This window comes from Mirounga angustirostris, unplaced genomic scaffold (assembly GCF_029215605.1).
Source record: "Mirounga angustirostris isolate CCGP_5_RB_7025 unplaced genomic scaffold, mMirAng1.0.hap1 SCAF_1, whole genome shotgun sequence".
NCBI lineage: Eukaryota > Metazoa > Chordata > Mammalia > Carnivora > Phocidae > Mirounga > Mirounga angustirostris.
The window spans coordinates 46,986,375-47,013,287 of NW_026991709.1; the positions used below are offsets into that span (position 1 = coordinate 46,986,375).

A 26,913-nucleotide genomic window follows, 5' to 3' on the forward strand; every position below is an offset into this window, starting at 1 on the left:
AATAGAAAAATATCTTCAAGTAAATAAGTCTGATTAGGGAACCCTGGTATAATGAAGGGTGCCCCTCACTTCCTTTGAAATCGACCTGTGGACATGCTTTTGGAATCATATATATTTTAGGGTTTCACATTTTTCTAAAGTGAAAGTGGTACTAATAGGTTAACTTTTTAAAAAAGGAAGATGGGGAAAACATGTTCTTAAGTTCTGAATCCTGTTGTTGCAAATGATTTGTACTCTTCTTCGGTTTCCAGGGGCTATTTCTTCATATACTTTACAAATGCCAAATACCAGGTGGCAGCTATCTTAGCTCTAAGACATTCCCCAAGTGTCCTGCTTTCATGTCATTATGTAATGCTTTTCTCTTCGCATGGCTGTCATCACTCAGTGGCCTTGTCAAGGTATATCACTGAGTAACTCTCTTCGCTTTTGCATCCATATTACTTTTCCAAATGGGCACTGGTTCTCTGAAAACTAGAGGAAAAGGAGAGAAGAAATAATTCCAACAACATCTCAGATTGGCTAGAAAGTTCCTTTCTGAACAGGAAAATACATGAGTTGAAGCTTTTCTCCCTTCTCAGCCCTTCTTTTCTTTAAAAATGTTATTTCATCCTACTCTCATTTTCCTTACTAACTGCACATCTTATAGATACATTGTATCAGCAGATAACTTGTTTAATTTTTCAGCTCAAGTTTTGCCTTCATAACTGTTGTCTCTGATAACCTGAAGGACAGTTGTATACGCCCTTAAGCACAATTTTCACTTCAAGAGATATTTCCTGAGTGCCCATACTATGTTGTGTACCGTGCTAGGTCTTGGTACTATAAAGATAAAATAAAATGCTGCCCTGTTCCTGTCCTTCAAATACGCACAGTCTAGTAGGACAGGCACATGTCAAAATTCTAATTTTAATGGGCTGAGCATTATAACAGGGGGCTAAACATAATGCTGAGTCTTCCTAAACTGGGGGTCAAGGAAGGTGCACACGGGGAAGGTAGGGGTTGGGGCTATTTGAACTGGACCCCTTGGGGGAGGAGTAGTTGGCTTCTGCCAGAGAAAGGGTAAGAAGGCAGGCATTCTAGGGAGGGGGCGTGATGTGAGCACAAGTGCACTGGTAATAAAGCACGTGATAGGTTCAGCAATGGCGAGTTGCTCCCATGCCTGGAGCACAGGGGTACGGTGTCCAGTTTTGTACTGTGGAAGGTAGAATACTTATTTGAGCCAGAATGTTAAGGGCCTTGGATACTTTGATGCCAGACGTTAACTACCCTGTAGACACTGAGGAGCCACCAGTGGCATTTTAACAGAAAATTATAGACAAGAATGTAGAGTGGGAAATCCATAGGATTTGGAACCAGAGCCTTTTTCTGGGACTCTGGAATGTTTCACCTGAAAAGGAACTCAGAGCTCATCTAATTTTAGGCACTTGTTTTACTCATGAAAATTGTGTGACTCAGCTTTAACTTTCACACCACTTGGTGCCCTCTACTTGACAGAAAGCCTTAGAGATGCCTCTCTGCCAACAGCTTCCCTAAAGTGATCCCTGGGTTTAAACAAGGTTATCACTGTGCCCTGAAGGGACCACAAGTGTCACCTCTATGCACATTTACTGATGAAGGATGCTGGGACCTCAGAGGCCGGCCTAGAGGCGGAAATGAGGAATAGGGGCGGCTGCTGCAGCTGGGGACCAGTGGCATACCTGACAATGGGGTATTTCAACCCAGCAGAGATAATCTGAGCAGGTAGCTGTAACATGATTCCAAGTGAGCTACCTGGGTTGAGGCCAATCCCAAGCAGCAATTATGGAATGGGGAGCAGGAGACATGGAAAGATGAGAACTAGCTGAACCCCATCCAAATAAACTAGGTGCTGAGCAGAGCTATAATCCTAGCAGAGAAGTCAAATACACTGAGGAAACCAGGGGAAAAAACTGTTCCTAAGGGTTGAGCAGATCAGGAGGTGACTGGAGAAAGGCTGCTGTTCATCCAGTAGGTAAGGACCCAGGCTGCTCCGGGCCCTCCAGAGAACATCTCTAGGCAAGAAAACACTTCTAGGCATCTTTTTCTGGTATGGCCAGGCTCCTGGTAGCTTATCAGACTTGTTTCTCCAAGAACCAGGCAGGACACAGCCTAACGACTCAAGATCTTCCCTTTTAGCCCCTGGGCAGGGTTGGGAAAGCAGGGACTAACACCCAGGTACCTGAGTTTCCAGGCAACTCCATGATTTGGTGTCCCGGCCAGAGCCAAATGGCAGGGAGACAGGGGTGTTCCACTGGGACCAGCTTCACAATAGCTTCCCAGGAATACACTGTGGTGTTCTTTCTCAGTGTTCTTGTGCTTGATTTTAAAGTTCTTTTGTAATTTTGCTTAAGAAATGCCATACTACATATATAATAGCAACTCTGCTTTCAACCACAAATATCTTTAAACGAGAAAGGACTAATCTCCCCCCTATTCAAAATGCATTGTGTGCCAAACCTTGTGTTTTAAAACAGTCATTTTGAAGCTTTCTAATTGTAGTCATAAGTTAGTTCTCCATTCTCTCAGCCTCTCAAGTTCAGTCAGGGTGGTCCTGGTTAAAATGAATACATGAAAAACCTCTAATAGAAATCTAACATTTACAGTAATATAATAGTATTTATGGTAGTAAAATCATAAAATAAAATAGAAAGATGTCCCTCTTATGTTGTTTTTTTAAATTTACTACTTGCAATTGTATTCATTCATTTACTCAACAATTATTTCTTGTATGTCTGCTATGTCCAGCCACTATCCTGAGTGCTAGGAATATGATATTTAAAAAGCAGATGTTGGGTGCCTGGGTGGCTCAGATGGTTAGGCGTCTGCCTTCGGCTCAGCTCATGATCTCAGGGTCCTGGGATCGAGTCCCGCATCGGGCTCCCTGCTCCTTGGGAGCCTGCTTCTCCCTCTGCCTTTCTCTCTCGCTCTGTCTCTCATGAATAAAAAAAAAAAAAAAAAGCAGATGTTATTGGCTCCTGCCATCTTGGAATTTAAAGTCTGTGGGTCTATTCATAAAATAAAAATAAGTTATCTTTATTTATTTTAAATTTTTTATCAAATACTAAATTTATTTGATCAAGTCTATTTATCAAATAAAGAGAAGTTAATCAGATAGCTACAACTTGTGATAGTGCTATGTAGAAAGTAAGAGAAAATCAGGACAGAGAACAAAGGAAAGAGAGGGCCTACTTTGTATGTCAGAGGTCAAGGTGATATTTAAGCTGAGACCTGAGTAATGGGAAGGAGTTAGACCAGAGAAGTAATCCAGGTACGAGAACAGTAAGCGTAAAGGCTCTGAGGGGAGAAAGGAATTGGTATATTCTAGGAACCCCAGGATGTCACTGTGGCTGGGGTCTAGTGGGAGACTGCAGGGGTAAGTGCAGGACCAGTCACGGCAGGGGGGCGGGGGGCTGGTAGGGAGCCTGGGTGTTAGTATAAAAGCAAACTGCTGTGGATTTTTAATCTGGAGGGTTACATAACCCTATCTACATTTTAAAAAGATCTTTCTGGCTCTCATGTGGCGAGTGGGGGGAATCAGAAAGGTTACTGAGGGACAAACACTGCCTGAGCAAGATTCTGCCAGACAGTTGCTCCGGGTTTATCCCTGGGTGGTGACCCAGGAATTCATGGACTCTAGGCAACTTGTCATTACTTTTTCTTCACTGCTTTTCCCCAAAATGCCCAAATCATTTTATTGCCTGGCGGTTAGTAGAAGAAAAGATGCCAGAAGCACTGCCTTTTGTCAGAAGCAAATAGTCAGGGGAGTCATTCAGGTAGGGTCCTGGTCCTAATGCTTTTTTTGTTAGAATCCTAGATGTCATTTTCACTTTGCAAGTTTGTGAAATGTATGCCTTCTGACCACTGTTCTTGAACTTTGTTCCTGGTACACAGAAAGGATTCAGTAAATGTTTGCTAAATTGACTTGACTTTGATTCCCAGTGGTGTGAATAGAGAGGGAAAATTAGAAAGGCCGATGGGGTCCTCTACTTCCTCTCTGAAGATGGTATATATTAGTGAGCAACCATGTCTTTAAACAGTATTTTTCAGTCTTTGGTGGATATAGGTCAGGGATGACTAAAATGATTCTCTGCTAAAATAAAAGTGCTGTGTACATGCAAAAAGTTTTTTTAAGTGCATCTGGTTAGAGTTTAATGTGGCTGGAAAAAAATCACTATTTCTTTCATGTTTCAGTTACTCAGATATGGCTAAAAATGTGCTTTGGATATTTTCCAAAATAAAAACTCTTGAGGTGAGAGAAATTCCAGCCCCAACAATAACTTGAAAATTGGAAGTTGGAATAGCAACTGTTTTTTCAACTGTCTTAACTCTGTCACCAACACTATGATGATTTGATTACATGTGACAAGTCTGGTTTCTGGCCATTAAAGTGCACACTTCAGCTACAGGCACCAGTCTTTCCCTTCTTTTCTTTCAACCATGTGTTGATCAGTGGCAGAAATGAGGACGATGGGAGAAAGCAAGAGGTTGGGGAACTCAGGCCTTCCCATAGACCCGTAGGTAACAGCTGGTGCCCCTGACCTTCTCAGCAGCCTCTTGTGATCAAAGGCCTGCAGCAAACTAGTCTTTGGGTGTTTCTCTCCCTGTCCTCTCAGTCCTCACCACCCAGTGTTATTATTCAGGTGCCATTTACTTGCTTGAACATCAAGGAGATCCCAGAAGGGGAAACACATCCCCAAATGGCAAAGGGCCACTGGGAGCCCTGTGAGAAGGGAGGGGACAGCAGTCCTCCTTGAGGTCATGGATTTAACACTCTTGGTTTTGTGCCTGGCACAGAACAGAGTCACTCAACGTGTGGTGACAGCAGCTGCCGCCACTGTTATTTTTATTATTGATGGCAGTGATTTATAAATTGATTAGATGTGTATGAGTCTTAATGCTGTCAGATACCAGCTTTCAGCCTCACCTCTTTCCACTCTGTTCCTCACCCTCATCAACCCTTCAGGCACTGCTTGACACCCCTCTTAAGTAAAAGCTGTTGTCCTAATTTACTCCTATATTTTAAAGTCATTCCTATTCAACAGGTACTCCTGTTATTCCAACATCTCCATCTGGTAATTGCCATTCCTTCTTATTGCCACTTCGAATATCTTTATCTGGGAGGAGATAAATCTTTAGAAGTCCAAAGGTACATACCTACGTGTGTCACTCTAGCCACATAGTTTATGCCTTGGCTTCTTCCTCTTCCCCATACAAAGGGTAGTTTTGTTACCATCTCACCTCAAGGCTTCTCATAACAGAACATAACTCAGTTAATTTCTTCAATCATCTTTCGCACTTTGCTGAAGAGCTCTGTGATCTCGGGTGCCTTGTTTTGCTGGCAGGGGAGGGACATGGCACATCTGATTCCTCACTTAGGCAGGAAATAATCATTTCAATTAGGGGCCTGGGAAACACATCTATTCGCAAAAGGAGTTGCTATTTCTCTGGCAGTCTGCTTCCTTCCATCTGCCCCCAAGCCCACCCTTGGAAGTCATGGCAAGGCATCTCTCTCAATGAAATAAATATTGTAATGGTCAAGTAATTAGCAGGCAGAATTATGTTTGGGCTGTAACCTGACTCTAATTGCTGACCTCAGAGAATTAATTTCACATGACATAGCACCTTAGCTGTATGCTAGCTTAGGAGTTTCCACTCATCTCTCCCTTTCAGCCAGATCACTTTTTCTATTTCTGGTCTTGTTGTGTCGATGAGTCAGGTGGCCCCAGACTCTTCCTGTGGATGAAAGGGGCACTCCTGACTTGGATGTATTTTCTGCATATATAAATTATAAAAAGGAAAAACTCTGTGTCTGTTTCTTGGCATAAAAGTAAGGGAAGCTGGAGGTTGAGTAAGGAAAGTATAAAATAGCCAATATAAATAAACCCTGGCCCTGGGCCTGAATGCAACAAGATGTACAGCATAGAAAGTGACAATCAGAAATAATGCTTTTCTGTATTAAAAACGGTCATCATAAAGAATATAAGATGTAAAAGATCATGCTAGTATTTGCCACCAAGTCCTTATCATGAAGTTGAAACAATTTACAAAGTAAGATAAAACAACTCTATGAAGACCTGTTTCTTTCTATATCAAGGTAGTTGAGGTTTTGTCTCTTCCCCTGGAGCAAGTGTGAAAAGTCACCCTGCTCATCTCCTGTTTTAACAACAAATGAATTGTTCACTGAGGTCTCCTGCTTTGATTTTTCTGTAAAAGGAATTTGCTACCTAACTTCAGAGAAATGGTGTACTTTTCATGTTCTTTAATATATGACATGGTAGGTTCTCTTGTATACTAAAAAGACAGTGTGAAAACCAAAATCACCTTTTAAGGCTTAGTTCAAAGCTGGTAAATTATCAAAGAAAATTGCTGCGCATTATGACTGGTGTTGATATTAAGAACCAAAAATGGTTGTACTTCTCCTGAGTGATTGTTCTATTGTTGTTACTGTTTTAGCCTATGGCTATTCTGAATAGTGTGACAAGGTTTCCTTTTTCTCACTGGCTCCTAAAAACTTAGAATTAAATTTGTGCCCAGTCAATAGCAAATATATAGGTCATTATGACGTCTTTATTGTACCTCTTGGATTGATTTCAGGTCTAATTATTTTTCTCATATTCGCTCCCACTTTTAACTTATACAGAATTATTTTTCTGTAACCTTGTAAGCTGCCTTAAATCTTTTCTAGAGTAAGATGGCCCACAGTGGACCAGTTATTTTTTAAAACTGAAAGAAGTTGCGCAGAGCAGGAAAGAGGGAACCAAGGGAAAAAAGCAGCAGGCAAACTATAGAAATGTCAGCAACTTAAACCTCAGCTTCCTCATCTGTAAAATACAGACCTCCAGCATTTTTGTGGGGTTCAAAATTATTTTTAGATAACAAATGTGAACACACTTTATGGATTACAGAGCTCTATGTAGCTTTGTTGTGATTATTTTAAAGCAATTATTAATTAAGGCATTTATGTAGTGCCAAGCTCTTGACCCAATCTTCATTTCCATCCAGTAGAAGGACCTTCCCTGGGAAGTGTCTTTTCTGAGCAGAGCCCAGGCTCTTCTGAGAGTCTTCTTAGGGGTCTCCTCCAACAGAGAACCATAATCCTCAGAGCAACACAGAGGCAATGGCCTCTCTTCAAGGATGGCTCTGAAACCTCTAAGCCAGACAAAGTTCTGTACCTGAGCCATTCCAGGGACCAGGAAACCTAGATTAACACCTGGAAAATATCTGGTCAGCGAATCCTATTTACCTCAATGTCTCAGCATCCTCTGGGATGGTTGATGTGGCATCTGCACAAAACTCCACAGTACAGGTCCCTCCACTGCATAAATGTTCCCTTTTAGATTTGAGGACCCCGAGAGTACCCCATCTCCCGCTTAGAAACTTATAGAACCATCATCTAATTGTTGACCTAATCCCAAAATTAGAACCTCTTGGCAGGGGGAGATTTATGGAATGGAGAGTATAGGGACAGCCCTTGGTGATCACTGCTTAGCCATTGCTATTAATGAGCTTGTGAGAAATAGTTCTGCTCTCAAGTCAATTGAGGCAGGAAAGAAAGACTAAGAACTACAGTCCAAATGATCCATTGTTGTCAGAGGATAAAGTAGATTTTTAAAGTAGATTCTGGTCAGGTAAAGCTTCCTGTAGATCCCATCAGCATCATGATCAAGGCCAGACTCCCCAGTGTGACATAGAATAGGCAGTGTACTCTTGGGGATGAGAGAGCCCTAGCAATCTGTGTGGGAATGCTTGCTCCCCTGCATGGTGGCTGAGGGGCCTGGGTCAGACCCTGCACCTTGCCATACCTTGGCTCTAAAAAATGGAGATTATGAGGATTGAGTTAAACTGTACATGTGAAGTGCAGAGCACTGGGGCACTGGGGGTAGGAGAGGGAAGGGGTAATCTTTACAGTCTGGGCCTAGCCCTTCTTTAGAGCTTCATTTCCCCCAGCGCACCTGTGTGCACCTCACCAAGAAGGACTTACCCCAGCCCTCTCATGTCTGTGACTTTGCACATGTTCTAGAATGCTCTTTTCTTTCCTGGTTTGTACACTGAACTCCTACTCTTTCTTCAACATTCAGATGAGATTCACTTCTTTCTGAATGCCTTTCCTAATAGATACCAACAGATCGTCCCACTAACAGGATGTAGGGTTCTGTCCTCCTTGTCCCCCTACTGCTGCATACCCTGCACTCCATTTTCCTTGTTTGTATAAGATTTATTATTGGGTATTATGTTTTTCATTTAAAAAACAAAGAAATTGCAATTTATCTTAAGAAGAAAATGATAGCATATGGTGGAGAAGCGGTTAGCGTTTTTTACAACTTTAAACACCATTAGAAATCGCATGTTGTGAAAGACAAGCCAGGACAACTAAATGCATATTTTTTATTGAGGTGTAATTGACACTTACTGAAGTACTCAGATCTTAAGTGTACTATTCAATCAGTTTTGACCAAGACCTAGTACATTTCAGTCACACCTAAAAATTCCCGGAGGGCCCTTTCCAGTCAGTCCCCCCACCCCCACCCCATCCTGCCACATAGTAGCAACCACTGATATGATTTCTGTCATTCTGTGTTAATGTTGCCCACTCTAGAAAGAAGTTCATATAAATGGAATCATACAGGATGTACTTTGTTGTATCCTGCTTGCACTCAGTAATGCTTTTGAGACTCATCCATGTTGTTGGCATTTCTCAGTAGTCCATTCCTTTACTTGTTTAGTAGTATTTCATCATAAAAATACACCAAAATTTATTTAACTGCTTCCTACTGATGCCATCTATCACATTGTGGTTTTTTATCTTAATGTTTAAATTATACAGTAAAATTAGCCTTTTTTTTCTTTTGGCATACAAGTCTATGAATTTTAACACACATATAGACTTGTGTGACCACCACCACAATCAGTATGCAGACAGTTCCGTCACCTTAGAAAACTCCCTAGTGCTATTCCTTTATAGTCCCTCTTCCCCTACCCCAAGTCCCTAATGACTTTATATCTGTTCTCCATCGCCAGAGCATCACATTGCATTTTAATTGCTTATACATGTCTGTTGTTCTCACTATATAGTCAGCTCCTCAGAGTAAGGACCGTATCTTATTCGTCTTGTCTCCTCTAGGCTTAACACAATACCCAGTACATAGCAGGTGCTCATTAAATATTTGAAGGATGAATGATTTAATGTCCATGTAGCCACATAATGAATCCTTTAATAACTCTTAGGAGGGAAGGAGAAATAGAAAGCTGAAGGAAACCAACATTAACTTTGTTGTGTCTAAGAAATCTTAGGTCTTTTCTTCACAGAAATAATGATTTTATGAATGTAAGAAATTTTAAAGAGTACTGACTGGTGATTGCCACTTGAGAGAATACATTGAGTCACTCAAAATGAGTAATCTCGCATAAAAGGAGTTCAGCAAATGTTTAATTATACTAAAAATATTATTGCTGGTAAGTTTGAACATGGAAATTAAAAGGAAAAAGTTAAGCATGCTTCTTTGTCTATTACCTATTTCTATATTCCAGAAGTCTAACATTCTCCCCCAGAGTCTCTAATATATTTTCCAGGTATTCTTAACTTTATAAGGATCCTCTACACTGTATTTAGAGAAACTCAATATTCACACTGTTACTTTTGACTGAGGTTTCAGATTCCAGGCTTTCCCTTAAGCCAGTGTCATCTTTATCTAAAATTTGTTTTACTAAAGCCATTAATATTGCAAGTGATACTTTGGTTCTTGTAGCTAGTGCCTTCCCTAGAGCATATTTAGTTCTTTTCAGCTTCAGCTTTTTCTTTCTTTCCCTTCAGTGTTTATTGGTGTTTGCTTTTTCATTAATCACAATACTGAAATGACTCTCTCTATATTTTTATCCTCTTAATTTCACCCACCAGGACATTATCTCTTACAAATTGAGCCCTTTGCCAGTTTCATGTCACATTTCTTTAAGCAAATAAATGTTCTCCATATGCTTAGCATATACTCCTGAGCCCTGTAGCCTATTACCCCTTTTAAAACAGAAATGGGGAAACAGCTGTTTCTCAATTCCTATAAAGTATGTCCTGTTTTATAGATCACACTGAGCAGCTCTATTTTGATGTCTGCAATATTACTTGGTCCTTGAAATTGTGAATTTCCTGGACCTGAATTTTCCCTCTCACATTTGGGAAAGAGAGATTAATTCTACTAGTTGTTTCATTGTGTTATATAGGCCATGGGGTCTTCTCTGTCATTTATTTTGGTAGCTACTGAAGGTCTCACATGGAAGAAATGCCTTCTTCCTTACAACACAATGAAGTTTTGAACTCTTGTTTGAACACAAGATTGATATTGTGTGGTTATCTCATCTGGTGTTTCAGCAGATGTAGATTGAATATGTCTGTGGATTGTATGCTACATGCAGAGCAAACGAAGATAAAAGGACACCCTGCTCTCAGGTAGCCCACAGTCCAGTAGAGAGGACAGATGCAATGTGATGATTGTTCTAATCAAGGGATACCTAAGCTGTAATTGCATAAAGGAAGAGTTGGCAAACTATGGCCTGAGATGGCTGCCTGTTTTTATATATAAACTTTTTTTTTTAAGATTTTATTTATTTGAGAGAGAGAGAGCGAGAGAGCAAGAGAAAGCACAAGCAGGGGGGAGGGGCAGAGGAAGAGGGAGATGCAGACTCCCTGCTGAGCAGGGAGCTTGATACAAGGCTCAATCCCAGGACCTGGATTCATGACCTGAGCCGAAGGCAGACACTTAACCGACTGAGCCACCCAGGTGCCCCTATATATAAAGTTTTGTTGTGACATAACCACACCTACTCATTTATGTATCTTCAATGGATGCTTTCATTCTAAGTGTAGTTCTGACAGAGATCGTATGGCCCACAAACCTAAAGTATCAACTACCTTGTCCTCTAACAAAAAAATTGCCAGTTCCTGGCTTAGAAGAAGAAACATCAAGAAAGTATATGTCACCAAAGAATAGGGTAGTAGAGAACACCTTGATGGATGCCAGCATTTTAAGGGCTAGGTACAAGAAGAGAGAGCCTGAAGTGATGGGTTGAGAACCAAAATACAGTGTGCCAGAAAACAAAGGAAGAGTGTCAGAAAGTGGAGGATTGACATCAGTGTCAAATGCCCCAGCACAATCAAGTAAAATGATGGTTATGATGACCTTTACCTGAGTGTTTATTTGTGTGCCAGACTGTGTGCTAAGCGATTTACATTCGTTATGTCAGCACTCCATGTAACAACCCTAGAAGGCAACCCTATAATATCCCCATTTTGTAGATGAGGAAACTAAGGCATAGAATGAGCAAGTAACTTTTCCAAGGCCACACGACTTTAAAAGGCAGAGGTGGGGTTCTAATCCAGGGAGCCTGACTCTAAAGAGCCTGTATTTTTAATCCCTGTGCCATATCCAATTTGATAATTAGGAAATCATTGGTGTCCCTAGCAAGAATTTCAGTGGTATGATGTAGGGGGAAGAAAGCCCATAGGAGACTCACAGGCAGATCAATGGATGGATTGATGCAATGGATGCTAGGGTCTAGCATATGTATGATTTGTGTTATGATTAAATGAAAGTACTATAAACAAGACAGTGAGGAAGGGGAAGAATCATTCAGGAAGATGTTAGGACAATTGATTAAATATTTTAAAAGATACTAAGTTAAAGCTTCACTTTATATTATACAACAAAAAGCTACTCCATAGGATTTAAGTTAAATGTTTAAAAAAAAAAAAAAAGATTCAGCTGTACAAAAAGATTAGATGAAAGTGTCTACTTCGGGATGGGGAGAACTTTTCAAAGCATAATTGCTTTGAAAAAAAATGATATATTTAATCTCCTTATAATTTAAGACATCTGTAAATCAAAAATAAAGATAAGACAATCTGGAATCTTGATTAGGATGGTGGACTAGGAGGATGCTGACCTCACTTTTTCCCATGTACACACCTAGGTTCCAACTACATATAGAGTGACCCTCTGAGACCAACCTAAAGACAAGCAGAATAGCTCTTCCACAGCTAAAGATATAAAGAAAAAACCACATTGAGAAGGATAGAAGTAGCAGTTACATGGTCTGATCAGGACCCATACCTCTGACACGGTGACTCAAAAGCTGGAGGGATATCACAGGCATGATGGAGGTCTCCCTGGGGAGCAAGGGGTTCAAGCCCCACATTGGGTACCCCCCCTGCCCTGAGGACCTGCAGTGGAAAGAGGGGCACCCATACCATCTGGTTTTGAAAATAAGTGGGTTAACTCTGGGCGAACTGGAGGGCTATTGGAAACCAAAACTCTTTTTCTTAAAGGGTCTGTGCACAAACACTCAATCCAAGACCCAGCACAGAGGCAGCAATTTGATAAGTGCCTGGGACATAATGAAGGACATTTGTTGACTAATGTTAGAGTGCGTGCCAGAGGACAAGGATCTGTAGGAACTTTCTCTGGGAATAGAAGTCCTGGCAAGCACCATTTTTCTTGCCCTTCTGCTGCCTAGCTGGCCTGACACCGGCAGATGCTCATTCTGACACTCTCCATCTACCTTGCTAGCACTGCTTCCCCTGCACACCAACCCCACTCAACCCACCCACTCCAGCAGGTACCCATCCAAAGCAGCTCCTGCCCCACCACACCCAGCAGTGGCCTTGGCCATGACTGGCATCCTGCCAAAGAAGCTCCTACCCCTCCCACAGCTTCTGGGTGGCCTCAGCAAAGACTGGCATCCCCCCAAAGTGGCTGGTGCCCAGGGGGGCCAGTCCCAGACATAATAGGAAGGCACACACAGCCCACATGAGACACCCCTGGAGTGCCTGGTTTTGGTGAAGAGGGGGCATGGGGAATGAGTCATGCTTCTGGACCCCACAGGACATCTTCTGCATAAGCCACTCCTTCAAAACCAAGAGACATAACTGATCAACCTAATACATAGAAACAAAGAGTCAGGCAAAATGAGGAAACAAGGGAATATGTTCCAAACAAAGAACAAGACAAAAACTCAGAAAAAGAACTAAATGAAACAGAGATAAGCAATCTACATGATAAAGAGTTCAAAGTAATGGTCAAACACATGCTCACTGAACTCAGGAAAAGAATAGATGAGCTCTTCAACAAAGAGATAGAAAATATAAAAAAGAAAAAAAATCAGAGCAGAAGACTACAATAACTGAAATGAAAAATACATCAAAGGGAAACAACAGCAGATTAAAGAATGCAGAAGAATGGATCAGTGATCTGGAAGAGGGTAGTGGAAATCATCCAAGCTGAACAGCAAAAAGAAAAATAATTTTTTAAATGAGGATATTTTAAGAGACCCTTGGGACAACATCAAACATACTAACATTCACATGATAGGAGTCCCAGAAAGAGAAGAGAGAGAGAAAGGGGCAGAAACTGTATTTGAAGAAATAACAGCTGAAAAATTCCCTAACCTGGGAAAAGAAACAGACATTCAGGTCCAAGAAGTACAGAGCCTCAAACAAGATGAACTGAAAGAGGTTCATACCAAGGCAAATACTAACTAAAATCTCAAAAATTAAAGGTAAGGAGAGAATCACACAGTAAGAGAAAAGCAGCTAGTTCCGTACAAGGGAATACCCATAAGGCTATCAGCTGATTTTTCAGCAGAAACTTTGCAGGACAGAAAGGAGTGGTATGATCTACTCAAAGTGCTGAAAGGAAAAAGTCTACAACCAGGAATACTGTAACTGGCAAGGTTATCATTCAGAATTGAAGGACAGATAAAGAGTTTCCCAAACAAAAGTTAAAGGAGTTCATCACCACTAAACTGGCTTTATAAGAAATGTTAAAGGGACTTCTTTAAGTGGAAAAGAAAAGGCCTTAACTAGAAGTAGGAAAATTATGAAAGAAAAAAATTTTGTTGGTAAAAGCAAACATATAGTAAAGGTAGTGGATCAAGCACTTATAAAGCTAGTATGAAGATTAAAAGACAAAAATCATAAAATCCACTATATCTACAATAATTAAAGGATACACAAAATCCCTTAAAAAGATGTAAAATATGACATCAAAAACAAAAAATTGGGGCGGAATGTAGTGCTTTAAAAATGTGTTCAAACTTAAGCAACTGTCAACCTAAAACAGATAAAATAGACTGCTATATACATATAGTGTTATATACGTATCTCATGTTGACAACAAACCAAAACCTATAGTAGATACACAAAAAATAAAGAAAAAGGAATCCAAACATAACACTAAAGAAAGTCATCAAATCACAAGGGAAAAGAGCAAGAGAAGAAAAAAAGGAACAAAAGAACTGTAAAACAACCAGGAAACAATGAACAAAATCATATGACAGCATACCTATCAATAATTACTTGAGGGGCGCCTGGGTTGCTCAGTCATTAAGTGTCTACCTTCAGCTCAGGTCATGATCCCAGGGTCCTGGGAGCATCAGGCTCCCTGCTCAGTGGGAAGCCTGCTTCTCCCTCTCCTACTCCCCCTGCTTGTGTTCCTTCTCTCGCTGTGTCTCTCTCTGTCAAATAAATAAATAAAATAAAATAAAATAAATAATTACTTGAAGTGTTAAGTGGACTAAATGCCCCAATCAAAAGACAGAGGATGACTGAATGGATTTTTAAAAACCATCTGAATGCTGCCTACAAGAGATTCCCTTCAGACCTAAAGACACAGAGAATGAAATTGAAAGGATGGCAAAACATATTCCATACAAATGGAAATGAAAAGAAAGCTGGGGTAGCAATACTTATACTGGACAAAATGGACTTTATTTTTTTTTTCAAAATGGACTTTAATACGAAGACTATAACAAGAGACAAAGAAGGGCATTACATATTGATAACAGGATCCATCCAACAAGAGGATAGAACAATCGTAAATTTCTATGCTCATAACATAGGAACACCTAAATATATAGAGTAAATATTAAAAGACATGAAAAAGGAAATTGACAATACTACAGTAATAGGGGACTTTAACACCCCACTTACATCAATGGATAATTCATTCAGACAGAAAATTAATAAGGAAATAGTGGCTTTAAATGACATATTAGATCAGATGGACTGAATAGAGACATAGAAATCATTTCATCCAAGAACAGCAGAATACACATTCTTTTCAAGGGCATATGGAATGTTCTCCAGGATAGATCACAGGTTAGGCCACAAAACAAGTCTTAATAAATTAAGATTGAAATTATGTCAAACATCTTTTCTGACCACAATAATATGAAACTAGAAACCAATTACAAGGAAAAAAACTATATAAATCACAACACATGGAGGCTTCCCAGCATGCTACTAAACAACCAATGGGTCAATAAAAAAATCAGAGGAAATAAAAAAATAACTTGAGACGCATGATAATGGAAACATAATATTCTAAAATGTATGGGACACAGCAAAAGCAGTTCTAAGACAGAAGTTTATAGCAATAGAGGGCTACCTCAAGAAACAAAAATCTAAAAACAATCTAACCTTACACCTAAAGGAACTAGAAAAAGAACAAAACCTAAAATTGGTAGAAGAAAGGGAATAAAAATTAAAGCAGAAATCAATGAAATAGAAACAACAACAACAAAAATTCATGAAACTAAGAGCTGGTTATTTGAAAAAATAAACAAGATTAATAAACCTTCTGACTCATCAAGAAAATCAGACTCATCAAGAAAAAAGAGGGCCCAAATAAAAAAAAATCAGAAATGAAAGAGAAATTGTAACTGATACCACATAAATACAAAGGATTTAAGAGACTACTATGAACAATTATATACCAATAAATTAGATTACCTAGAAGAAATTTATAAATTCCTGAAAACACACAATCTTCCAAGAGTGAATCAGGAAGAAAGAGAAAATGTAAATAGATCAATTACTAGTAATGAGATTGAATCAGTAATCAAAAAACTTCCAATAAACAAAAGTCCAGGACCAGATGGCCTCATAGGTAAATTCTACTAAACATTTAAAGAAGAGTTAATACCTATTCTTCTCAAACTATTCCAAAAAATTGAAGAGTAAGGAATGCTTCCAAATTCATTCTACAAGGCCAGCACTACCCTGATACCAAAACCAGACAGACACTATGGAAAAAGGAAATTACAGGCCAGTATCCTTGGGGAACAAAGATGCAAAAATCCTCAACAAAATGTTAGCAATCAAATTCAACAATAATACATCAAAAGGATCATACACCATGATCAAGTGAGATTTATTCTAGGGATGCAAGGATGGTTCAGTATCTACAAATCAATCAACACAATATACCACATAAACAAAATGAAAGATAAAAAATCATTATTATCACAAAAGATTTAGAAGAAGCATTTGACAAAGTTCAACATTCATTTATAAACTCAATGAAGTATAAAGAGAGCATACCTCAGCATAATAAGGGCCGTATATTTAAAAAAAAAAACACAGCTAAAATCATACTCAACGGTGAGAAGCAGAAAGCCTTTCTTCTAAGATCAGGATCAAGACACAGATGCCTACTCTCACCACTTTTATTCAACATAGTACTGGAAGTCCTAGCCACAACAATTGAACAAGAAAGAGAAATAAAGGGCATCCAAATTGACAAGGAAGAAATAAAACTGTCGCTATTTGTAGATGATGTGTTACTATATAGAGAAAACCCTAAACACTCCACACACACACACACACACACACACACACACACACAAACTATTAGAACTAATAAATGAATTCAGTAATTTTGCAGGTTTCAAAATCAGTATACAAAAGTCTGTTGTGTTTCTATACACTAATAATGAACTACCAGAAAGAGAAATAAAACAATTTGATTTACAATTGCATAAAAAGAAAAAATAACTAGGAATAAATTTAACCAAGGTGAAAGTTTTCAGGGTAACTCTGAAAGTATAAGACATTAATGAAAGAAAATGAAGATGACACAAATAAGCAGAAAGAAATACCATGCTCATGGATTAGAAAAATTAATGTTGTTAAAATATGCTTATTACACAGAGCAATCTATAGATTCAGTGCAATCCCTTTCAAAATATAATAGCATTTTTCACAGAACTAAAACAAGAGACCCTGAAGAGCCAAAGCAATCCTAAGAAGAACAAAGCTGGAGGTATCATGCTTCCAGGTTTCAGGGCATACTTTAAAGCTATCATAATCAAAACAGTATGGTACTGGCATAAAAACAGACATGTAAATCCATGGACCAGAATAGAGACCCCAGAAATAAAACCATGATTATATGGTCAATTAATCTATGGCAAAGGAGGCAAGAATATAGAATGGAGAAAAGGCAGTCTCTTTAATAAATGGTGTTGGAAAAACTGGACAGCAAAAGAATGCAAAAGAATAAAAATTAGACCACTTTCTTACACAGTATACAAAAATAAATTTAAAATGGTTAAAAAACCTCAGTGTAAGACCTGAAACCATAAAACTCCTAAAAGAAAACATAACCAGTAAATATATAAAGAACTCATACCAAAAAACACCCAAAAAATGAACAATTTAAGAATAAGCTGAGGACTTGAATTGACAACATTTTTTCAAAGAAGACACACAGATGGCCAACAGATACATGAAAGGATGCTCGTCATTACTAATCACCAGGGAAATGCACATCAAAACCACAATGTGGTGTCATCTCACACTGGTCAAATGGCTTGTATCCGAAAGACAAGATATAACAGGCATTGGCGAGGATGTGGAAAAAAGGGAATGTTAGTGAGAATGTAAATTGCCACGGCCACTATGGAGATTGGTGCAGCCAGTATGGAGGTTCCTCAAAAAATAAAAATAGAACTACCATGTGATCCAGTAATTCCTCTTCTGACTATTTACTCAAAGAGAACAAAAATACCAATTCAAAAAGATACATGCATCCTTATGTGTGTCACAGCATTATTTACAAAAGATATGGAAGGAACCTAAGTGTCCATCAATAGGTGAATAGGTAAAGAAGATGTGGTATATATACATAATGGAATATTATTCAGCCATAAAATAATCTTGCCTACGTAGATGGACCTAGAGGGTATTGTGCCAAGTGAAATAAGTCAGAGACAGACAAATACCATATGATTTCACTTGTTTATGGAATCTAAAAAACAACAAACAAAACAGACTCATAGATGCATAGACTCAAAAAGAACAAACTGGTGGTTGCCAGAAGAGAGAGGGTGGAGGATGGGTGAAATAGGTGAAAGGGATGAAAAGGTACAAACTTCCCATTTTAAATAAGTCACAGAGATATAAAGAATAGCACAGGGAATATAGACAGTAATATTGTAATAACTTTATATGGTACAGATGGAAACTAGACTAATCGTGGTGATCGTTTCATAATGTACATAAATATCAAATCACTATGTTGCACACCTAAGACTAGTATATTATATGTTAACTATACTTCAGTAATAAAAAAGATCTAACAACTTTAATAATTAACCTCAACATTAACAGACTCACACAAATTGATAAGGAAAACATTAAAATCCTTCTTGACGAATGAAGGTTAAGAATATTCTATTCATATAAGAAATACTACATGACTTATAAAAAGAGTAAAATATTCCCTCATTCATAACCAAATGAATGCAAATTAAAATGCAGTCATTTTTGCCTATTGGCAATGTTTAAAAATTCAGTACTTGCTGGAGTGTGATGAAATAGGTTGTTGTTTTTTTTTATAGATGTTGATGACTTACAAATTGACCTAAAACTTTCTGGAAAACAGTTAAGACCCTTACACAACATACATACAGAGAGGGAGACAAACCATGAGAGAGACTCTGAACTCCGGGAAACAAACTGAGGGTTATAGAAGGGAGCGGGGTGGGGCGATGGGGTAACTGGGTGATGGGTATCTGTTTCGTTTCTGATTTTATTTATTTGGGCCCCCTTTTTTTTCTTGACATGTTGTGATGAGCACTGGGTGATATACGCAACTACTGAATCGTTGAACGCTACATCAAAAGCTAATGATCTACTATATGTTGGCTAATTGAACATCACAAAAAAATTTTTTTAATTAAATCAAAAATAAGTAGCATACATACCTTATTACAATATAACTTCCCTTATTCTAATGAGAAATATATAAAATCTAATCAGAAATACATAAAATCTTAAAAATATATTACAAAGGCAAAATACTGAAATAATGTAAGTAATGATAGAATAACAAATGGAGTATAGGCAAACAAAGGCAACGAAAATGTTCTTCAAGGGGCACCTGGGTGGCACCAATCTGCCCTTGGCTCAGGTCATGATCCCAGGGTTCTGGGATCGAGTCCCACATCGGGCTCTCTGCTCAGCGGGGAGCCTGCTTCTCCCTCTGCCTGCCACTCCCCCTGCTTGTGCTCTCTCTCTCTCTCTCTCAAATAAATAAATAAAATCTTTAAAAAAGAATGTTCTTCAAGACTACTGACGTGAGAAAGTGCTCATGATATAATGTTAAAAGGTACAGTGCTTACGTAAGATAGGTAATTACAGATATGTAAAGTTGTATGCATGCATGTATACCTAAATACATATACGCAGAGACAGAACAAAAGGCAGAAGTGAATGTGTCAAAATTGTTATCGTGGATCTCTTGTTCTATTGGGGCCATCTTTTTATAATGGCATCAAATTTTCTGAAATTTCCACAATTAGTATATATTACTTTTATATCAGGGAAAAGGGTTAAAAAAATTTTTTTAGTGATAACCTCACCAAATTGGTAATATAGAATTGACAAAATCAAGTCTTGCTTTAGCCTCTTTTATTTATTCACCCCATTAGACTGTTACATCTCAGTTTTATCCCAAACTGTCATGTAAAACCTCAGAATTATGGTTCTTAAAGATCATTCCAAGCACAAATCCTATATATTTCCCATGTAGTCGGTAATTAGTTGATAGGTTAATATCCTAAGGCCCAGTTTCCAGTAGGAAACTATAAGGATGATGCAAATAAAATACCTTGTTCTAAACTACACAAAAAGGCAGGTAATTTCTGGCTTTTTCATTGAAACGCTGGGTAAGAAAGTTAGGCATTCTGATGCAGAGCCTGTGAACATTACACCCACATTTAATGATTCACAGGATGTATATTAAGGGCATACATTAAGTAATCTAATAGGTAGTTGAAGTCTCTGAAGGCTATAGGGCAGTCTTAACAGAAACAGTGTGCTTTTACATTGTAACGTTTCTCTTCCTTGGGATCACACTTTATAACAAGGGTGAGTGGGTAGCAGGTCTAGCTACAGCCTCATAGGCTTTTTCCTTATGAAATTTCTGTTTGGGGGACATGATGTAACTTGCATACCCATATAACAGGCCATGTTCACCTATATTTTTTAAAATGTTACCCTATCCCTCTATACTTCAACATTCTACCTCACTCTGGAAATTTTGACATATCCAGGGTATATAGCATTCTTATTAGAAATTGGCCTGAACCAGAAGAGAATCATAAATCACAGCAGTATGACTTCATCAGTCCACAAATGAGAAAACTGGCATAAATAAGTGATTTTCCCAAGATCACAAAAGTTAGAACTAGAATGTAAGCCTTCTAGGACCTCTTTCATCACTCCTCTACACTGGCATTTCCCAAAATGTGTACACAGAGCACTGTTCTGGGAGCTGTTAACAGTTGTGCTGCAAAGAGCAGAGTTCAGGGGTGAAATAAGCCTAAGGGTGACTTCATTTCCATTCCCACACTTGGAGAACAGTAATGCATATTAATATATTAAAGAATAAGACAGATACCTAACCAGACAGGATGTGGGAATGAAAAGCATAAACCAGAAGCAGTCTAGCAAACCAAGATATATTTTCTGCCCAGCTCAAATGTAGGATAGAAGCAGGGATGGTGAGGGAGAATTAGTTACTGACAGATAATCTGGACTAAATGGGTGTTTTGGGTGTTGGGTTTTATTTTGGAGAAGGGGAGCTGCTCTCCACATGCAACAGCTTCTGCTCCAGTTAGATGAGTGCCTTCAAATTTAAGAACATACAGTATTATGTTCAGCTGGGCTCTATGCACAAAGCCCCACGCATTCCGATATCCTGCTTAGAGACCAGTACCACCAGAGAGCTATAAAATTTGCTTTTCAAGTTAGAGAAGCAGTATTGCATAGAGGATAAGGGACCCTGAATTAGGACTGCGTAGAGCCAAATCCTGGCTCTCTCATTAACCTTGGGCAAGTGCCTCAGTTTCCGTCTCTGTAAAAGAGATCATTATAACCATACCCGTATTGTAAGATTGATATGCAAATTAAATGAGTTAATGTATGTAGAGCATTTAGAACAGCGTCCTGCCCAAAAAAAGACTATGTAAGAGCTTCTATATTATTATTAGTTTCTATTCCAGGAACAGAGAATTTATATAACAGTGCTTCCAAATGTACCAAGTATGCTCATCCAATAACCATAATTCTATTAAGACCCAGAATGCCACTGCCAGCACCCATAGCTCTACTTACCAAACTCTGACAGCAAAGGTTGACCAGAGGGGTGCCTGGGTGGCTCAGTTGGTTAAGTAACTGCCTTCAGCCCAGGTCATGATCCCAGAGTCCTGGGATCGAGTCCCACATTGGGCTCCCGGCTCATCGGGGAGCCTGCTTCTCCCTCTGACCCTCTCCCCTGTCATTCTGTTTCTCTCTCTCTCTCTCAAATAAAAAAATAAAATCTTTAAAAAAAAAAAAAGTTAACCAGAAAAGGTTAAATTGAAATTATTCATAGTTTGAAAACTGCCCCCAAATATGTAAATGTACCAACATTTAAATTAGAAAGGAAGAAGGATAGAACTCTTAACATTCAAGATTGAAGTTGAAGTCATCTTGCCCAAGCTGATTTACCTATTTTTTTTAATCTAAAAAGAAAATAAGATTTTTTTTTTAAATGCCTGATTATTGGACAGACAACAGCCAGGTAGCTGTTCTGCCTGCAGAGTTGTCCTCTGATAGCTGCATGATCTTCACTGCATTTTTGTAACTTAAAGGTAGGACAGGTCCTGTGGCACCATGATTTTTTACATTAAAGGTCCCTTTCTCTGTTACTGTGGCTCAGGCTTAAGTGTGAGGGTTCACACAAAAGGTCAGGTTCCTGTGGCTCTGAGTGCTTTGCGCCTGACGTGTGCTGGTGGTTACTGAGAAACTCTGTGTGCATTTTTTAGAAGGAAGGAAGGGAGGGAAGGTAAGAAGGAGGGAAGGAAGGAAAAAGAGAAAAGTATTACTAACTTGAAGATTTAGTTTTGCTGACATGGAACTGGCAACAGAAATTATGTAGCGTTTAAGCTCTCCACAAAAAGAAGGTGAAACATTTTTTCTTCAGCCATGCATTTTTGAGATGATCTTACTGGTCTCAGTACTTTGCTTTCAAAGTTAAGTACTTTTTCCTTACTTTTTCTTTCAGAGTTTCAGGACCCATCAAGCTACTCCAGTTCACAATTTTGCAAGCATCTCATTCCACATTTACTAACTTTAAAGTTTTCTGTGGGAATTGGCACCATATATTGTTTTTTGTTTTGTTTTGTTTTGTTTTTAAAGATTTTATTTATTTATTTGAGAGAGAGAGAATGAGAGACAGAGAGCATGAGAGAGAGGAGGGTCAGAGGGAGAAGCAGACTCCCTGCCGAGCAGGGAGCCCGACGCGGGACTCGATCCTGTGACTCCAGGATCATGACCTGAGCCGAAGGCAGTCGCTTAACCAACTGAGCCACCCAGGCGCCCTGGCACCATATATTGTAAGCAAAGTTTGAATCCATTGCTAGGGACATCTTCAGCTATGAAAGTAAGAGCATTATTGGAATATAGAGTAGGCTACAGCAGTTGCCACTAGACCTGGCAAAATTAAAGGGGAAAAGGAATCCCCCCTCCCACATTTCCCATCCCAATTCAGAATGACAAGAAAACTTCTGATAGAATCAACTCACAGGGATTTGCATTTAGAAGCATTTGTTTTTGTCAAATCTTTTGGAGAGAAGGTAAAGGTAGATCATGCCCAGTTTCTTGCAGTATATGAGATTGAGAAGCCAAAAAAGGAAAAGATGGTAGCTAGGAAGAACAGAACAAAACAAAACTAGAGAGGCATATGCCAGGTTAAACACAAAGCCTGATGAACCACCACAAGCCTGTGGAAGACTTTGAATGGGCCAGTGTCCCTGCACCTGGACCTGGGACTGCGTGGCCAGAGAAGGCCAGGAGACTGAAGATTGAGCCTGCCCAAGCTTCTCCGAACAGCTGCTCCCAAAGCAATCAGGTGCCGAGAATTGGGCACGACAGACTTCGCCTTAGGTTTGCTGCTCCTCCTGCCACCTGTCACTGAATTCTTTATTTGCATACTAGATCCTGTTCTCCTTTTCTCCCTTTTTCTTTTTTCTACATTTTCCTTTCTCAGTTAAAGTTGCAACTACTTGCTAGAGTATAGCCCTAAAATAGTCTTGTTTCTACTGTTGGAGGATGAATTGAGTTGAATTTTGGAGGATGGGAGTAAGGTTTTGATAGAAAAGCAGAGATGACAGGGTAAAGGGAGAGCTAGCATTCTGAACAGTTAGAGTAAATGAGAGATACACTTACAGATGGTATAATTCTTTCCTGGCATGACCTACTTGATTATAAGTCCTTATTTTTTAGTCTTGGGATGGCTGTAGTAATTATTTTGAAAAAGTGTACAAAGCAATGAAGGATGGAACATGACCACTGTTAGTATCAGTGGAGTCAGAATTGAGAGCCCCTTCTTTCATTGGATACACTTTCACTGTTTGTCCTTCACTGTCTGCTGTTTTGCCAGTGTGGCCTTTAGGGCCTTCACTGAGTTCAGTCTTCACAAGGTCGTGTTCTTTGGATGTGGGAATTGTGTTCTTTCTCAGTGATTCTGGTGGGAGTCTCTTAATGAGCTGGGAACAAGGTTCTTGAAGAATAGTTCCCAGTCCTGCTTCCCCTGGCCAAATAAAACATTCTGGCTCTTAGGGATGAGTAATTTTAGCAAAACACTTTAGACTGTTGAAGTACAGCTGTGTCTCCAGTATTATTTTTCAGCGTGTATAGTTAGATTTCCCAGAGAACAGCTGACTCCTCTAGAAATATAGAACACCCCCTCAAATAAGTGAAATTGAACTAAATTAAACAAGATGCATTTTTTAAAAACTGAGTCACAACTTAATGATAAAAGGAACAATTCAACCAACAGGAAGTTGTAATGATTCTAAACTGGCCTACACCTAATATACCTATGAGACGTGTAAATAAAAATGGGTAGAATTGCTAGAAACCATGGACTAATTCAAAATAAGAGTGGGAGATGTTAATGCACATGTTGATAAATAAAACAAAAATGTATACACATATAACATATTTGAAAAACATAATTAACAAGTTTATCTATGATCATATGTAGAACTCTGCACCTAACAATTAGAAACTATATGTTCTATTCAGAAATGCTTTGAAGTACTTTTTAATTGTTTATGTACTAGGTCAGGGCCTGGCAAACTGTGGCCCATGGACCAAATTCAGCCAGGATGTGTTTCTATAAATAGTTTATCAGAACATAGCCATGCCCATTCATTTATACATTGTCTAGGGCTGCTTTTGCACAAGAGCAGAGTTTGAGTATTTACTGACAGAGACTTTATTGCTCTCCAAACCCTATACCTATTTACTATATGGCCCTTTACCTAAAAAGTTCACTGGTCCCTGTGCTAGAAAATAAAGCAAGTCTTAACAAATATCAAAGAATTGGTATGCAAGCCATTTTTCTAACCACAATATCAAAAAATGATAACTACAAAAATCTGTTTGGAAATTTAAAAATACATTTCCAAATAACTCATTAGTCAAAGAAAAATCATTATGGAAACTTTAAAAATATTTAGAATTAAATGATTATGAAAATGCTATACTAAAACGTATGATATTCAACTTAAGTTATATTTAGAGAAAATTTATAGGCTTAATGCTTATATCAGAAAAAAGAAAGCTTAGTGGGCCCAATATCCAACTACAAAAGTGAGAAAATCAATAGAGTAAACCTAAAGAAAGTAAAGAACGTTAGTGTAGTAGAAATCAAAGATGCAATAGAAAATATCTATAAATACAAAACCTGGTTGTTGTTTGTTTATTTTAAAGACCTCTCCATGGTTGAACAAGAAAAAATAAGGTGCAAATAAAAAATAGGAGACAAAAAAAAAGGGACATAACCACATACAATGATCAATTCCCATAAATTTGAAAAGTTAGATTAAATCACCAGAAAAATTTCACTTACCAAAACTGAATTAAAAATAAATAGAAAAACCTGGATAATCATATAACCATTAGAAACTGAAGCATTTGTTAAAACATACCCATAGAAAGAATACTGTACTCTGCTTGTTTTATTGACACATTTTACCTACTATCAGGGTATATGATTTAAAAAGTCTGCATAAATATTAAGGTATTTGATTTTAAAAGTCTACATAAAACTTTAAACCCCCCCCAAAAAAAAACTGTTACCAAAAAAGAAATATATCATGACCAACTGGGATTTATCCTAGGAATAATACAAACATTTTAACATTAGCCTATTTTTATAATTCAGCACATTAACAGATTATAGGAGAAATCCCACATGATCATCTCAATACATGCAAAAAAAAAGCATTGCATTAATTTTAACACCTATTCATGATTTTAAACAAACTCTTAGCAATCCAAACCTGGATGGCTCAGCAGGTTAAGCGTCCAACTCTTGATTTCGACTCAGGTCATGATCTCAAGGTCCTGAGATGATACCCAGCATCTGGGCCTACACTCAGCTTGAGATTCTCTCTCCCTCTCCCTTTGCCCTGCTCATGCTCTATCTCCCTTTCTCAAATAAATAAATAAATCTTAAAAAAAAAAGAAAGAAAGAAGAAACATCATTAAGCTGTAAGCTTTTCATGCAAAGGTACTGTGGATGTTAAATTTGTGGAATCTGGGATTTAAGTCCCAGCTCTGCCAGTTAGTTATTACTTGTGTGACATTGCATAGTTATTAGTTGTGTGACTTTGTGTAAGTGTTACAAATTGTTTAATGAATTAGTTTCTATCATTTTGTTAAAGTCAAGTTGATTGAGGATTAATTTACATTCAGTATAATTAACCCTTTTTGTGTACAGTTCTATGAATTTTGACTGATGAATACAGTTGTGTAACTACCAACACAGTTAAAATATAGAACATTTCCATCACCCCTGAGAAGTCTCCCATCTCTAGCCCCCAGTAACTAGTCATCTGTTGTTCTTATAATTCTGCCTTTTCCAGAATGTTAAATAAGTGGAATCACACATTATGTAGCCTCTTTAATTTGGTGTGTCTTTCATTTAGCATCATGCCTTTGACCATTGCTGTTCTGTGTTTCAGTAGTTTGTTTTGTTGAGAAACTGTGAGAACTAATAGAGTTCAGCAGGTCACTAGCAAGCACAGATCAAGGTTTTTGTGAGAACTGAGCTTATACAATTTAAAGCGCCCTCTCTTAGAAAAAGAATACAAAATTACTGATGTAAAACTAGGTGTGAAAGTTGTTTTAAATAAGAAATCACAACAGTACTGCTGCAAACACAGGAATTCTGAAATTTTTTATTATACTTGTCCCCATCAAATAAGAAAAACATATGTATGTTTTCTTGAAAACTATATAAAATGCACCATCTACTGTGTTCCTACAGGAAAAATGGGAACCTAATTCTCTGCTTATGGTTTTATATTTTTGATGATAGGATTTTCCACTGAGTAGTTTTTGTTTTCCTACATCCCAAACCTGGTTTCTCCTCCAGTGCCCACATAGTTCTAGGGAAGGGTGCTACAGGTGTGTTTGTGTCATGATCTACAGCCTCTGGCCCTGCACAGTTTGTTAGGATATTTGGTGAGTTGGCACAGGGTGGTAGGAGTATTCCTGGTTGCATTCCTACA

The 26,913-nt window shown here is 38.5% G+C and overlaps 1 protein-coding gene across 7 annotated transcripts in view; it reads left to right on the top strand.

Moving 5' to 3' along the window:
* Positions 1 to 26,913, top strand: part of CMSS1 (cms1 ribosomal small subunit homolog) — a 380,673-nt gene that overhangs the window by 304,409 nt on the left and 49,351 nt on the right. Inside the window, exon 1 of one of the 7 annotated variants that reach the window (XM_054504143.2) lies at positions 1,883 to 1,990. The exons of the other annotated variants lie outside the window; for them this stretch is intronic. The gene's annotated coding sequence lies outside the window, so the exon portion shown is untranslated. Of the gene's footprint in view, positions 1 to 1,882; positions 1,991 to 26,913 lie in introns of those variants that run through there. 7 annotated transcript variants of the gene reach the window in all.